This window comes from Mus caroli, chromosome 9, assembly GCF_900094665.2.
Source record: "Mus caroli chromosome 9, CAROLI_EIJ_v1.1, whole genome shotgun sequence".
NCBI classification, from domain to species: Eukaryota; Metazoa; Chordata; class Mammalia; order Rodentia; family Muridae; genus Mus; species Mus caroli.
In genome coordinates this window covers 10,321,425-10,334,442 of record NC_034578.1, presented here as the reverse complement: position 1 = coordinate 10,334,442, position 13,018 = coordinate 10,321,425, and the positions used below count along the sequence as shown (strand labels likewise).

The window sequence follows — 13,018 nt, the reverse complement described above, 5'->3', positions numbered from 1 at the left end:
TAACAACGAGGATGCCAAGATGAGGCTCCATGGTCCAGTTTCTGACTTCTGTTTCTCTTGACTTCAGCTTACTTCCCTATAGCAACAACCACAAGAAATACGCACTGTCTCTTACCATATGCCCAGGACCTTTCTATATTTAATGTACATAGCCCAGTTAGCACTGCTGAGGTAGGCGTTGTCATATCTTTTTCTGCAGATGGGGTAATGTCTGCAGATGAAAGGCTTGGAGGAATCACTCGAATCTTGTCTCCTAAAGAACATCCTCCTGTTCAGAAGAGCATCTCCCAGGAGCTTTGTGCTTTGAAATACCAATTCATTTCAGCTGAATATTTCCAGTTCACGTGTTCCTTCTTCCTCTTGGGTTCATTAGCTCAATCTGTTAACTTCATGTGGTGTCTTCAGAAACTCCAAAGGCTTGTGGTCTCACTGCATTTACTATTTTGGAGATGAAAAGAGGCAGGGTTGGGGGTGGCATGAGGTGGCAGGGGTCAGGGGGAGAATCTAGTGGCAAGTCCACTATATTTAATGTCCAGTTTCAGAGCGGGAGAAAAACTGGGGTGGATACTGAGGTGGGCAGTATGGCTCATACGTACTGCCAGGGACTCCAGATCAGGCTCACAAATATCCTGAGACCTTAGCAGTCTGCTCCCAAAAGCCTCTGGACCTGTCTGCAGCAGCTGAGCACAGGTGTTTTGTCTCTGTAACTCACCCAGGGTCTTAGCAGGTTTTACAGCTTCCAGGAAGGGAGCACAGTGGAAGGTCGATGCATTAAATGTTATTCAAGGTTGTGGGCTGCTCTGCAGTACAGCCAATGTTTGTCCACAGATTGTCTGATTTCACATGTGGATTTTGACTTCCATGTTGGAAAGATGACAAAGTGAAAGGAAGAAAAGTGAAGGAAGAAAGGGACAGTGTCCCACTAAGGCCAATTGAGGAAGAAAAGGATGGTGTCCTGCTAAGGCCAATTGAGTCTCTGTGGCCTTAAAAAACACTGGCCCAGGCAGAGGCCAGTGCTGCCGACCATGGGTTAGATGCTGTCCTGTGACCTGTTTGTGGAGCTCCCAGTAGCTTCTCTCTTTTTATATTTGTTTTGAGATAAGATCACTCTATAGGCTAGCTGGCCAGAAACTCACTTTATAGCCCAGGCTGGCTTCGAACTCATAGCCACACCCTGACCTCAGAGTCTCAAGGACTGTGAGCGCTGGCATTTATCTCCATGCCTGGCTTTGCTTCTGCTCTTCAAAGCAGTTATAACATCAGAAAGAAACAGGGAACAGGAGACAAAAGCTGATATGGACAGTGCTGGACATTTCTTTTCCCTTTCATGTCTCTGCCTGGCTCTGGGCCTGGCACCTTGTGGACCTTACAAGCCCAATGATCATTACTGGGCAGAAGAAGGAGGCAGAGATCTGCCTTCCATAAACTCTTGATATGGATTATCTAATTCCATTGTTGAAATGACCCTAAGAAATGGTTGTATTTATTTTCTCAATTCAACAGAGAAAAAAATGAGGCAAAGATGGGACTTGTAGGTCTAACACCCCAGCTAAGAAGTGCCAAAGACCCTCCTGAGACCCAGGCTTCTCAGATGAGTCCTGGTGCATCCTCTTTTCTCTGAGGATTTTGTGTTCCTGACGTGGCCACCGGAACCTGCTGTCCTAGAAGAAGATGGCACCTATGCTCAATGTATGGCAGGAGAATACAGTGCTCTCTGGATGTGGTTGACTACTAACCACTGGAGGAGGAGATGCTGAATCCTGTAGGTGAGCTGCGTTCCAGGCTCCATAGGAAGTCATGCTGGGATGGAGGGCTGGTACTGAAATGATGGTGGGTGTGCCTCAGGGAAGCATTAAGGAGTGGGTGCTCTGAGGATTGAAGGTGAGCTGTCTGCAGATGTGTGGGGTTCATGGTGGACAGGTAAGAGTGCATTCCCCTGGGCAGTGAGGTGGGGGCTACATTACTAAAGGCTGAATTCTGAACCAGCATCCTGGCACCTCCACCTCAGCTTCTGGGTAGAGAACCTTTGAGCAGGCAAAGGGAGGAAAAAAACACGGCATAACTGATTTGGGGGCTTACACTTACACATGTGAATGCGCCAGGACTGCAAGAAAGGCTTTGGTGTTTGGTGACACCAGGATATTGAATGTGAGTGCAATCTGCCACAAATGAACAGGTTAGGCTGCAGCTCTGTGTCAGCTCATTTTCTATATAAATTAATAAAGTCGTGTCATTAATATTAAGCTCCAGTTGATATTAAGAGCAGGAAGTTGCATGTCATCAACTTCCTTTTTCACCTTCCCCTCTCTGCTCTGCTCAGGTGTCATTACCAGGGCTCTGCAAATGCCAGGCCTCTGTGCAGCCGGGACTTCTCTGGAGAGGAGACATGGAGGAGTGGGGACATATGCCTCTGTGTCCCTCCCTGTCCCTCCATGTGCCTCCCTGTCCCTCTATTTGCAGTAGCACAAACTCTTTCTGTTTGCTGTGTTCTCACAGTGCAGGGAGGGAGCACGGGAGCAAGCTTCCTGGTGTATCTTAAGTTAAGGACATTAATCCTGTCACGAGGACCTCAGCTAACCTTAAGTAATCCCAGAGGCACCAGTTCAATATTAATTCTGAAGGGACTGCCTTCCAAGTGGCCTGCCCTCAGGGGAGCAACTGCAGTTTATATGTGGTGAAGAAATGGGAGAGGAAGAGAAGCAGAATGGTTTGAGGACTATGAAGAGAAGCAGACCTGGAGACTCCAGAGCCTCTGAGAGAAGTACCCTGATGTGAGAAACCTGCCCTGCCACCCAAGGCCATGGTGAAGTACTGCCCTGTGCTGCCTCTAAGCATCAGATCTGCCACTGTGGCCATGCAGCTGCAGGGGTCTGTGTCTGTGACTCATCTTACCAGCCAAAGTCATGCAGATGTCCCTGGTCTGGGCTGCTGCCTGGGATCACACTGACGTTCAAAGGCTGTGCAGAGCTGGCCCATGCCTCAGTGGCTGTGGCATGCAGGAGAGCTGTCCATGCACCATGGATGGACAGCATAGCAGAGCTGACCCTGGTGGCAGGAGTGGTGTTGAGTGGGTAGGTGGGGGTGAGCTGACTTTGCCATTCCTCTACCATGCAGTGCTGGGGGGTGAGGGAGAGGTACCCTTCCCCCAATTCACTCCTCACCACCTGCAGCAGGTGGGAGAGCTGGCCCAACCCCTTGCCTGCTACAGCACTCTGGAGGGAGCCCTGGGCCTTGCCTGAGCAGCAGAGTAGATATGATTCTAGTGGCAAAGTCTCAGGTGAGCTAGCCCTGCCCCTTGCTGACTGCCCCTGTGGCAGAGCTGGAGAGCTGGCCCTGGTGGTGTGGTGCAGGACGCCTGGTCGGCTGACTAACTCAGCTATTGCACAGGCCCAGATCCAGGACTTTAAGTTGGTCCACCCCAACATCTGCCCCATCTATGAACTGTTGGAGCACATGATGGGCCCAGTCCTGCAGATCCAAAGCTGAAGGATCTCCATAACACAGGGCAACAGCAGGAAGTTTTGATGAGGGCCCAGTATTGATAGTATATCAAAAGCTAGAGGCCTCAAACCACACCAATGACTCATTGCAATGGACATTTTCAAATAAAGATGTGTGGACAAAAGGGTTTACTTTGTGACACACTGTGACACACTACAGCTTCCATGATGAGATTTTTTTTTCTTTTGTCTTTGGGAGGGAGGTTGCAAGGGTGGAGGGTAGATACAAAGGGACAAGGAGATGACTGGGATTGGTGTGCGTGATGTGAATGTCACAAAGAATCAATAAAATATTTAAAAAAGAGAAAGAAACTGAGGCTGTGAGAGTTATCTGCTTCAAGGCCCTGGATAGTAGACTATAAAATCACAATTCAGATCTTGGCCTAGCTACCTCAAATGGCAAACCATTAATGCTTGCACCAGATAGCTTCCCACTGTGCCTGCATAGAACCTGGTTGTCACACATGAAGTAGATTGTGTAATTGAACTGACATGGTTTTACCAAATTCCTATAACTTGAACTAGCTTGTCGGAAATAGTGTATAATAATCACAAAATGACAGATGGGATACTTTGAAATACAGAGCTAGCATGTGACCTCTTCTTACAATTCCTACCCATTAACTCATTAACCCATTTCCTCATTCCCTTTAATAAAGTGTGATTGTCAAACGCAAAAGCAGATCTAAGCAGAGACTGACAGTCAGAAGGAACACAGAGGTGGGACACTTAAGCCCAGACTCACTGGCCCAGTCCCGATGTTCCTGCTCCCCACCACATCACCACACCAGGTAGAACCTGAAGTGCTGTCCTTCAGAGCTTAGTCCCAGCAGCAAGGACAGTGCTGAGGGGCAGGGCTCTTATAATTATGTCAAGATCCTCTAATGTCATCAGATTCATTTACCTGCTCCTCAGATAAGAGATCTGAAGGCTTTCCAGTAGCCCGTGGCCCCTTTGAAGTACCTACTTCAAGGGCAGCTCTTTGCCAGAGGCGGGACTTTCCAAGTGAATGAGTGTGGTGGGTCAGCAGGGATTGCAAAGCAGACATCCAAAGCTCTGACTGGTGGCAGCTGGCTCCAGAGATATTTGGATGACCTCATCTGTATAAAAATAGGCACTTCTAAAGAACTTGAAAGCATCTTGTTCTCTTAAGAAAGGTTAAAAAGCATCCTTCCTTTTGTTTGCTCTCCTAATTGCCTTAGCACTCCCTGTTGAGGAGAGTGGACGTGAAAGTCTTGTTAAAGAATGGACAAACTGAGGGTTATAGTTACAATGTCTTCTCTAATTTTACACAACTCATGGGGGTGTAGAGAACTTGATTAACAACTGACTTTTCTTCATGTGCTCTGATTGGGTTTGGAGGGGAGATGTGGATTTATTGGAGAGGGAACCCTGTCCTAGAAGGTTCCTTAAGCAGTATAGCATCTAGACATTGAGACATGACCACTAACAGCTGTGTTCAGCATCCCAGTAAGAACTGGAGTGAGGCCAATGTTGGGCAAAGGTGAGAAGTAAGGGAGTCCCTGGAAATGGCTTGGTGTTAAGATGAGATTCTAAAATGTATTACATTACCAGAAGTGAAGGCTGTAGGACGAAGCTCTTTTGTGGACTCTATCTAGACTTTGGTGTTCATTCACATCAAGTTTGAAGGTTTGCAGGTTTCCTGAATTGAGGACCAGGAGGGCTCTATGAAAACCAACTTAGAGCTTCCTGGGACTGGAGCAGAATACTAGGGAGCCATCTCTGCATGACCTGTGTGTCACCTTTAACTCATGGTTCCTTGTCTTGAGGCCACAGCCAGTGGGGACAGAGTCTAGGCCTCTTGCTGCTCTGGGAGGAAAGGTATTTAATGAACCCTCTGTCCCATGGGGATAAAGATGCAGGTCTTAGGGGCCTGCTGACCCAGCCTTTTGACCTACTTCAAACAAGGTGGAATTGGTACTGGAGCACGTGAGCATAGTACCTGAGATACCCTGAGGGATAGCAGTAGTAATGGGACATAAACCAGACTGAGGCTTAAGGTACGCTTCTCTTGGAGGAGCATTGGAGCCAAGAAATAAGGGCATACATACCCAGGCAGCACCCGAATGTTGAGGATGGACTGAGCCTTGCAGAGCTGATGTTAGACACATGACCACACTGAATACACCCCAGCCCAGCAGAGAGAGAGAGAGAGAGAGAGAGAGAGAGAGAGAGAGAGAGGTAGACATGCAGATAGACAGATACACACAGACACACAGACAAGACACACACACATCACTTCTTCCTTGTTCCTGACAGCAGGGGCCCTCTTTGCTTGGTTGACTTTGGTTCCTTTTCCTCTTTGATCTTAAGTTCTTCATCCCCTCACAGTTATCAGCTTCCTCAAAACACAGGACTAACAAATACAGACAGCTGTGTGTGGGTCCCTGTTACCAAATGGCTTGGTTTTCGATTTGGTTTATGAAATTTCCCAGAAAGGTATTTGTCAGGATATGGTCCTCTTGAATGTCCCTGTCTCGGAGGTTGGGTAGGCAGAGGTTAAAGTGGGTCATGGTCTTTGCACTCTGCATTGCTCACCCTGAATCATTCTCACCATTGCACAGCTGTCTCTGTAATGCTTTAGCCCCTGCCCCTGTGCCAGAGGTGAGCTGATGTGGATCTGTGTGTGTCTGAGATTGCACTGAAAGTATGGCAATTCCACTTGTTCAGAGACTCCTCTCTAGGTTGCTTAATGTGACGAGGTAAACCACCAGAGAGACATATCTCTGCAAGAAAACAGGACTCACAATGTCACCTGCCTGGGAGAGCCTGGAAGCAGAGCCCTTCTTATGCAGGCTTCTGATACACGGGTGCTCCCATGAGGCTTTGATGCCAGTGCAAAGCAGAGGGCCTGCTCAACTGTGAGATCACAAACATGTATTGTTCTTGGATGGTAAGTTTCTTATGATTTGTCACACAGCTTTGAGTAGCTAGGAATGGTGGCACTATTACAGCACTTCCAGGGAGGAGACAGGAAAGCATAGATGATAAAGAGAAATGCTATATCACTTTATACCTTCTCCCTTGCAGCCCTTCAGATCTGTTCTCAAAGGCTCACTAGTGGAGTACACACCTCCCTGGACCCCAGCCTTTAAGAAGGCTTTGCAATTGATGTCTGCTTTTTGTGCGTTCATCAGTGAGCATTTTTTATTAGAGATCCCCCACCATGGGTCTCTACCACAATGTGTTTATATTCCTGGTAGCAGCTTTCCACATGCAAATGATTAGATACTGCAGAGGTGTCAGCTAACTGTCTCCAGAGCAGTGTTTACAATGCGTGCATACAAACACTCCAGTCCCTGCAGACTGTTCACATGCAGCTCTGCTTCTCTATTAAGAACATAGACAATGAGTCACCATGTAAAAATAATTACAAGGACAGTAAGATTTTCAACACAAAAAGAAGTACATGGTTATCTCAATGTTTAAGGTGGGGCCCCGAGATAATGTGAGGCAAGGGAATCGATCAGAGAAGGTCAAGCTGACATTGAAGACTAAAAAGAGGGTATCTGCCAGGAGGTGGGTGTGAATATGAAGAAATGGGCTAGGAAGTAAGGCTTTGTCAAAATAAACAGCCTGGCAAAGACATGGAGAGAACAAGGTTGATGTTTGCTGAAGAATGGGGCAGAGAACACCATCTGGGAAGCAGGGCAGAGGAGACAGGACTGAGGTTGACAATGGCCAGGTCATATACTACCTGGTGAAGCCACCTGTGACCCCATGCTTATTCTGAAGACATTTCAGTGTGGATGAAGGAGAATTTTCTGTCTCTATTAGAAGACTAAAGGCTAAGAAGGTCAAGAAAGCCAATGAACACTGGGAGCACAGAGCCTTGGCGGAGCACAGGGAGAACACAGGAGGGATGAGCCAAGTTCATAGCCATGGGAGTTAGGACAGAGGGCAGACTTCTCCATCAGGTGGCAAATAAACTCATATGGAATTGAGAGGCATGGGGAAGTCTAAAGCCCTGGTTCTTGGACCAGCTTAAGAATGAGAAGCCGCCGGGCGTGGTGGCGCACGCCTTTAATCCCAGCACTCGGGAGGCAGAGGCAGGCAGATTTGTGAGTTCAAGGCCAGCCTGGTTTACAAAGTGAGTTCCAGGACAGCCAGGGCCATACAGAAAAACCCTGACTCGAAAAACCAATGCAAAACAAACCAAAACAAAACACCAAAAAACAAAAAATCAAAGAATGAGAAGCCACAGTTCACCTTCCATGTACACACACACACACACATCACATCACATCACAAAACACACACATATCACATACAACATACATGCACTACATGAACTACACACACCATGCATACACACACATACAACACAAAGATCACATACACCACACACATACAACACACACCCCCCCACACATACACACACACATACAATACAAATATCACACCACACCCATACACACACATACAATACAAATATTACACCATACACACCACACACATACACACACCACACACATCACATGCACCACACACATATACAACACACATACTACACAGAATACAAAATATCACATACAACACACAACACACAAATATCACATACAACATAAACCAAAAAAATCATAAACCATATACAACACACCTCACACACACCATGCACACACACACACATACATACAACACAAATATCACATATAACACACACACCACACACATACACCACACACACACACACACACACACACACACACACACACGCATATACCTCCTCAGAGGTAACCTGACCAGTAGCCTTTGTAAATAAGCTCTTTAGAAGTTTACTTATTTATTTATTTTTTTAATGAAGAAGAGAACCTATCAGGTACTAGTCCACACAGCCAAGAGTGGGCAGAGAGGACTTGAAGGAGACTTGAAGGCCAGAGCTCTGGGTGTCCTGGGTCCCTTGCTAACCAGTTTGGCCCTCAGCACCTCTCTAGTACTTGCTTTGGGTGTGGTTTTACTGTGTCCCTCAAGTGTGGCTATATAAGATTTCTTCCTCAGAAGAAATTTCTTCCTCAGAAGAAATTGACAGTTTTTGCCGTACCTCAGAGAGTTCTCTTGAGAGGGTTATCATGAAAGAGCAAAGCTGACCCCTCCCCATTCTATGTGTGGCCTTCCTTGTACATAATTATATAATCCACTCTTGTGTGATGAAGTCAGAGGGACTCTTGTTAGAGTGGGCACAATGCAGCTTACAAAATCATGAACTAAACCTACCTCTTTTCTTATAAGTACCCAGCTTCAGGTATTTTGTTACAGTAATAGGAACACACAATTGGTCATGGGAATAGATGATCAATGGCTCCAACAGGAAGAATTCTTCTTCATGCTGTCATCAGCCATCACTGCTGCTGTTGGTTGATTTTATGAAGATTAGTCTGAAAAAAAGTGTGTGACAGAGTAAAGGCTGTTATGGCACAGGGAAGCTGGGAAGCCAGTATCTTATAGCTTAGGGAATCAATGGTTGTGACCAGTACAACCTTCATAACTGAAGATGCCATGAAGTCAAATGGCCCAAAGACTTGTAGCTCCTGTTGCTGCCTTTATTCGCCAGTTTCCCCAGATCTCACTGCTGTTGTCCTCATGAATTCTTCCTTCTAGCTGCAACTGTTTTAATTAGACTCACTTCCTGTTTCCTCCCCACAGAGACCAACCAGTGTATGATGTCTGATTGTACTGAATGCCTTGAGAAGGGGGTGGGGAGAGAGAAAGGAAGACTCTTGGTAAGCTAATGCCTAGCAGGGAGAAACTTTGTCCAGAGTAGACAGGTCACACTGGGGAAGACTGTGGGAGAGGAGAGAAAAGAGCCTGGCATACAGACCCTGTCCCAGCTACTACTCATACATCTGCATCCAGCAATACAATCGGGACTAGCTCGCACTTGGCCTGGAAAAACCACCCACCCCTTGCTGAAGTCTGGGCTTTCTCTCTAGTCTTGCGTCACCATAGTGGTATATCTGATTCTCTGTTTCCTGTATGGTTTTGGCTGGGTAGAACCTCTATGAGTTTTAGATGTGCCAATCTAATGATTGTGGGCTGTTGGAGGTATTAAGAATGGAATCTGGTGTGAAGGCTAAGGAGACTGTCTGACCTGGGTGACCTCAGAGTTGAGGTCAGTAACCCTGAAAATACTTTACGCATTCCTGAGAAGTGGGTTGTTGAACTGATGATTTTTAATATTCAATTTGGGGGAAGTGTAATATGACAAAATTAGAGAAAATTCTTCCAAAGCTACTAAAGAACGATATAGTCTGGCCTGGCTGTGTCTGCACTAGCCAAAGGAGTATGTCCAAGTTATATAAGCCATCTAATCCCTGTTTCTTCTTCAGGAGAGTGGAGCTGAGAGCACATACCATGTGAGTGCAATGGGAAACACACAGCGTCGTCTATATTCTGGCCAAATGGCATTAGAAGTTTAGATCCAGGAAAGCCCAAGTCAGCCATATGGGTACCTGTATGGTGAAGAAAGTAGGGGTCTGTGGTATAAATCTGAAATTCCCCATAGGCTCATGCCTTTAAACTCACTCCCAGCTGGTGTTGCTATTTCAGAGAATTCAGAACGTTTAGGAAGTGTGGGCTAGCTGGAAAAGGTAAGCTAGAGCCCAGCTTTGGGTTTTGGTACTCTTTGCTTTCTTGTTTACTACCATGTGAATGGATTCTGCCATGTGCTCCTTCTTATGGAGTCCCTGCATCATGTCTCCCCAACTACAGTGGGCAGAATCCATGAGCCAAAATATGCCCTCCCTCTTAAGTTGTTTATGTCAGGTCCCCTAAGTCGAGTGAACACAAATATCATCAATACACAGAACACTAGCTGATCTACCTGAGCGTTCAGCACCAGAAGCCTGTCTTGTTAGTCTAAAATACCCAGTTCTGTTGTTTACTAGACGGTGACCATTGCTTTGAGTTCCAAGTTTCCTAATGTAAGAAATGGAAACTAAAATAGTACCTGACTGGCCAGTGTGTCTTGAGAGGCAAGTTAGTGTATGATGGCAGGAGCACTGCGGACACACAGCAAACTTCTTTCCTAGTCTACATCTAGTTGCCAGCAGACACTTCCCAATCCCTAGTAATCCAGATAAGGTTCTGTAACTCTGATCCAGGGTAAGTGGGTTCAACTGATTTTATTTTTTCTGTATAGTGCCCCCTTCTCATCTGCTAGGTGGTTGCACAGGACTCAGGACTGAAGTACAGTCATTACGGAAGCCACAGCCAGGAAATGAGCCTTGGTCCATGAGGAATACATCACTCCTCCTCCTCTCCTGACAACCGTGTTGGATTATAGTCTGGACTATTGGAATTGTAGCATGGTTTGTAAAAACAGTCTCCTCTGACGTGTTTGTTCTCTGGAGTCCCCTAGTAATTCCTCAGTCAATTTCAGTTATCGCCATGATGGCGGTTATTATGGACTCCTTAGAAACGACAAGTGTTGGCTGGAACATTCTGTTCTCTCTCTAAGTAGAACATACTCCTCGAATCTCTGAATCCTCTGGAAATAGAAATGAATCATTTGTTCACACATTTACTCCACATACAAACGTTCAATGGGCACATGCTGTGTATACGATCTTGTCAGTTGAAGAGAGATAGAGAGATGATAATAGCTCTGTGGGACCTCAGGTTTCTCAGAGAGGCTGGCTTACGACTAGCGGAAGGTAGAATGAAAGTGTGCCTGAACTCTCCCTCTCCATCTCTCCCTTTCACTTTCTCCCTCTCTCCCTCTCTCCTCTCTTGCTCTCTTTCTCTCTGTCATCAGAAGCTGTGGCTTCTGACAGAATCTTTAAGAGACCATTCAAACTGCAGGGTAGATCTGTGGAGAAGTTTACTGGGCTCTGGGACAAACTCCCCTTGACTTTCTCTGCTCAAGGAAAGACAGGAGGGCTCACAGGAGCTCACTGCCATGAAAAGCAAATGTGTTAAGAGGTTGTTGCCCAGTGGCCTCTAGGAGCCTTCCATCCCCTTTGTCCTCACTGCTTCTCCATGACTGTGCCTTGTCCATTCCTTCTGGAACACATTGTTACATCCTCTTTTCCAATGGCAGGGACTGCAGAGCCTCAGCTGTGCTGAGGTAGAGCTGGTTCCCTTCTACCTTGCTCCTTCCCCACCTGGAACTCAGCTCTCCTCTTTGTAGGAAATTTTGAGCACTGGGTAGGCAGCAGCCCCCTCTATCCTCACAGACAGCACCAACAGACCTGGGGTCTCACCATGGTCATCCAGAACCCATGTAAACCTTCATGAACCTTTTCAGCAGGGCTTCCAGACAGCTGGACTTGGCCCAGGAGGGAAACAATCTCTAGGCATCTTTGGTAACAGCCATCACCTTCCACCCCCACAAATTTATTTTTAAATCACTCTGAGATATGCATGTTGATAAGCAACGTGTGGGTGGAATGATTGCTGTTAGTCAGGTGCCTCTTCTTTCAGGAAGTGCTCTGTAAATATCTTAGGGCTGAAGTAGACCCTCCAGCTGCTGAGCCCCTCTCCCCATCCATCCAAGAGAAGCTTTCTCCTTTAGGGTCTCTTTCTCCTGCATGTATGACCTGGAACTATGCGCCGGTGTGAGTTTACCTTCTCCATCTCTCCACTCCGGAGTAGGCGACTCCAGATAGGACTGTGGAGTCCTCCATGATGACAAGAGACCTGTCCTGGAAGGCCTTCTGGGAAACCCAGAGGAAGAGCTGTGGACTTGTTTGTGGATAACTGGTTGGCTCAAAGGATTCCAAATCCCAACCATGAATTTTTCCTTCTGAACCTATCATTAGGTCTGATTTTGTGCCAAACCAGCTCTGAAGCAAGACAGTGTAAGCAAGCCTGTTCATTCACTGTTATTTTTAGGGCAGATCTGTTTCTCATTGACTGGGGCCCCCTGGGCCCCTCCCTTGCTTTGTCACACTCAGGACAGTCAGCTTGGCAGCACACCAAAGACCATGCTTGCCCAGAGGTGCCCTTGCCTGCCTCTCCTGACTGGCGGGTACCGGCCTGAGCTAAAGCTGCCTTTGTTTTGTCACAGTGGGTTATTTTTTCTTGGGCTTGGATGGCTCAGCAAAAGTTATTGGATGCTCTGCAGGGTACAAGCGCTGAGCAGCACAGTTTATATTGGAACTGGTGTACACTGTTCTAGTATTCGTGGGCAGGGGGAAGGGTCACACACAAGTCAGTGCTGTCTGACTCTTAAGCTAGGAGCCCTACCCCAGTAACAGTAGTGCTGATAGGAGCAGGAGGAACCAATAAAATGTAGAACAGACACTTGCTTGTCTTCAGCAGTAGCCTATAAAGCCACCCTCAGGCATCATGGGGGCGGGGGAAGAGAGACAACAAAGGAAAACAAAAAGAAAGTGATATTTAAATCAGGTCAAACACAGCTACCACCTCTTTCTCCCCTCCCTCCTTGCTCCCCAGCCTGGTGTCCTATGTCTGCTCTCATCTTCTGTGACAGCTGTCTCCTATGCCACAGAGTGTGTGGAACTTTAGCTTTCATGCATGGCTTAATTTGCTCAACG

The 13,018-nt window shown here is 46.8% G+C and overlaps 1 long non-coding RNA gene across 1 annotated transcript; it reads right to left on the bottom strand.

Moving 5' to 3' along the window:
- Nucleotides 1–263: 263 nt before the first annotated feature.
- On the bottom strand, nt 264–12,471 carry LOC110301107. Its single transcript, XR_002378682.1, has 4 exons — nt 12,087–12,471; nt 8,736–8,896; nt 4,405–4,600; nt 264–438 (listed from the first exon to the last, which is right to left on the bottom strand). It is a non-coding gene; the product is annotated as an uncharacterized LOC110301107 (long non-coding RNA).
- Between the last annotated feature and the right edge of the window lie 547 nt (nt 12,472–13,018).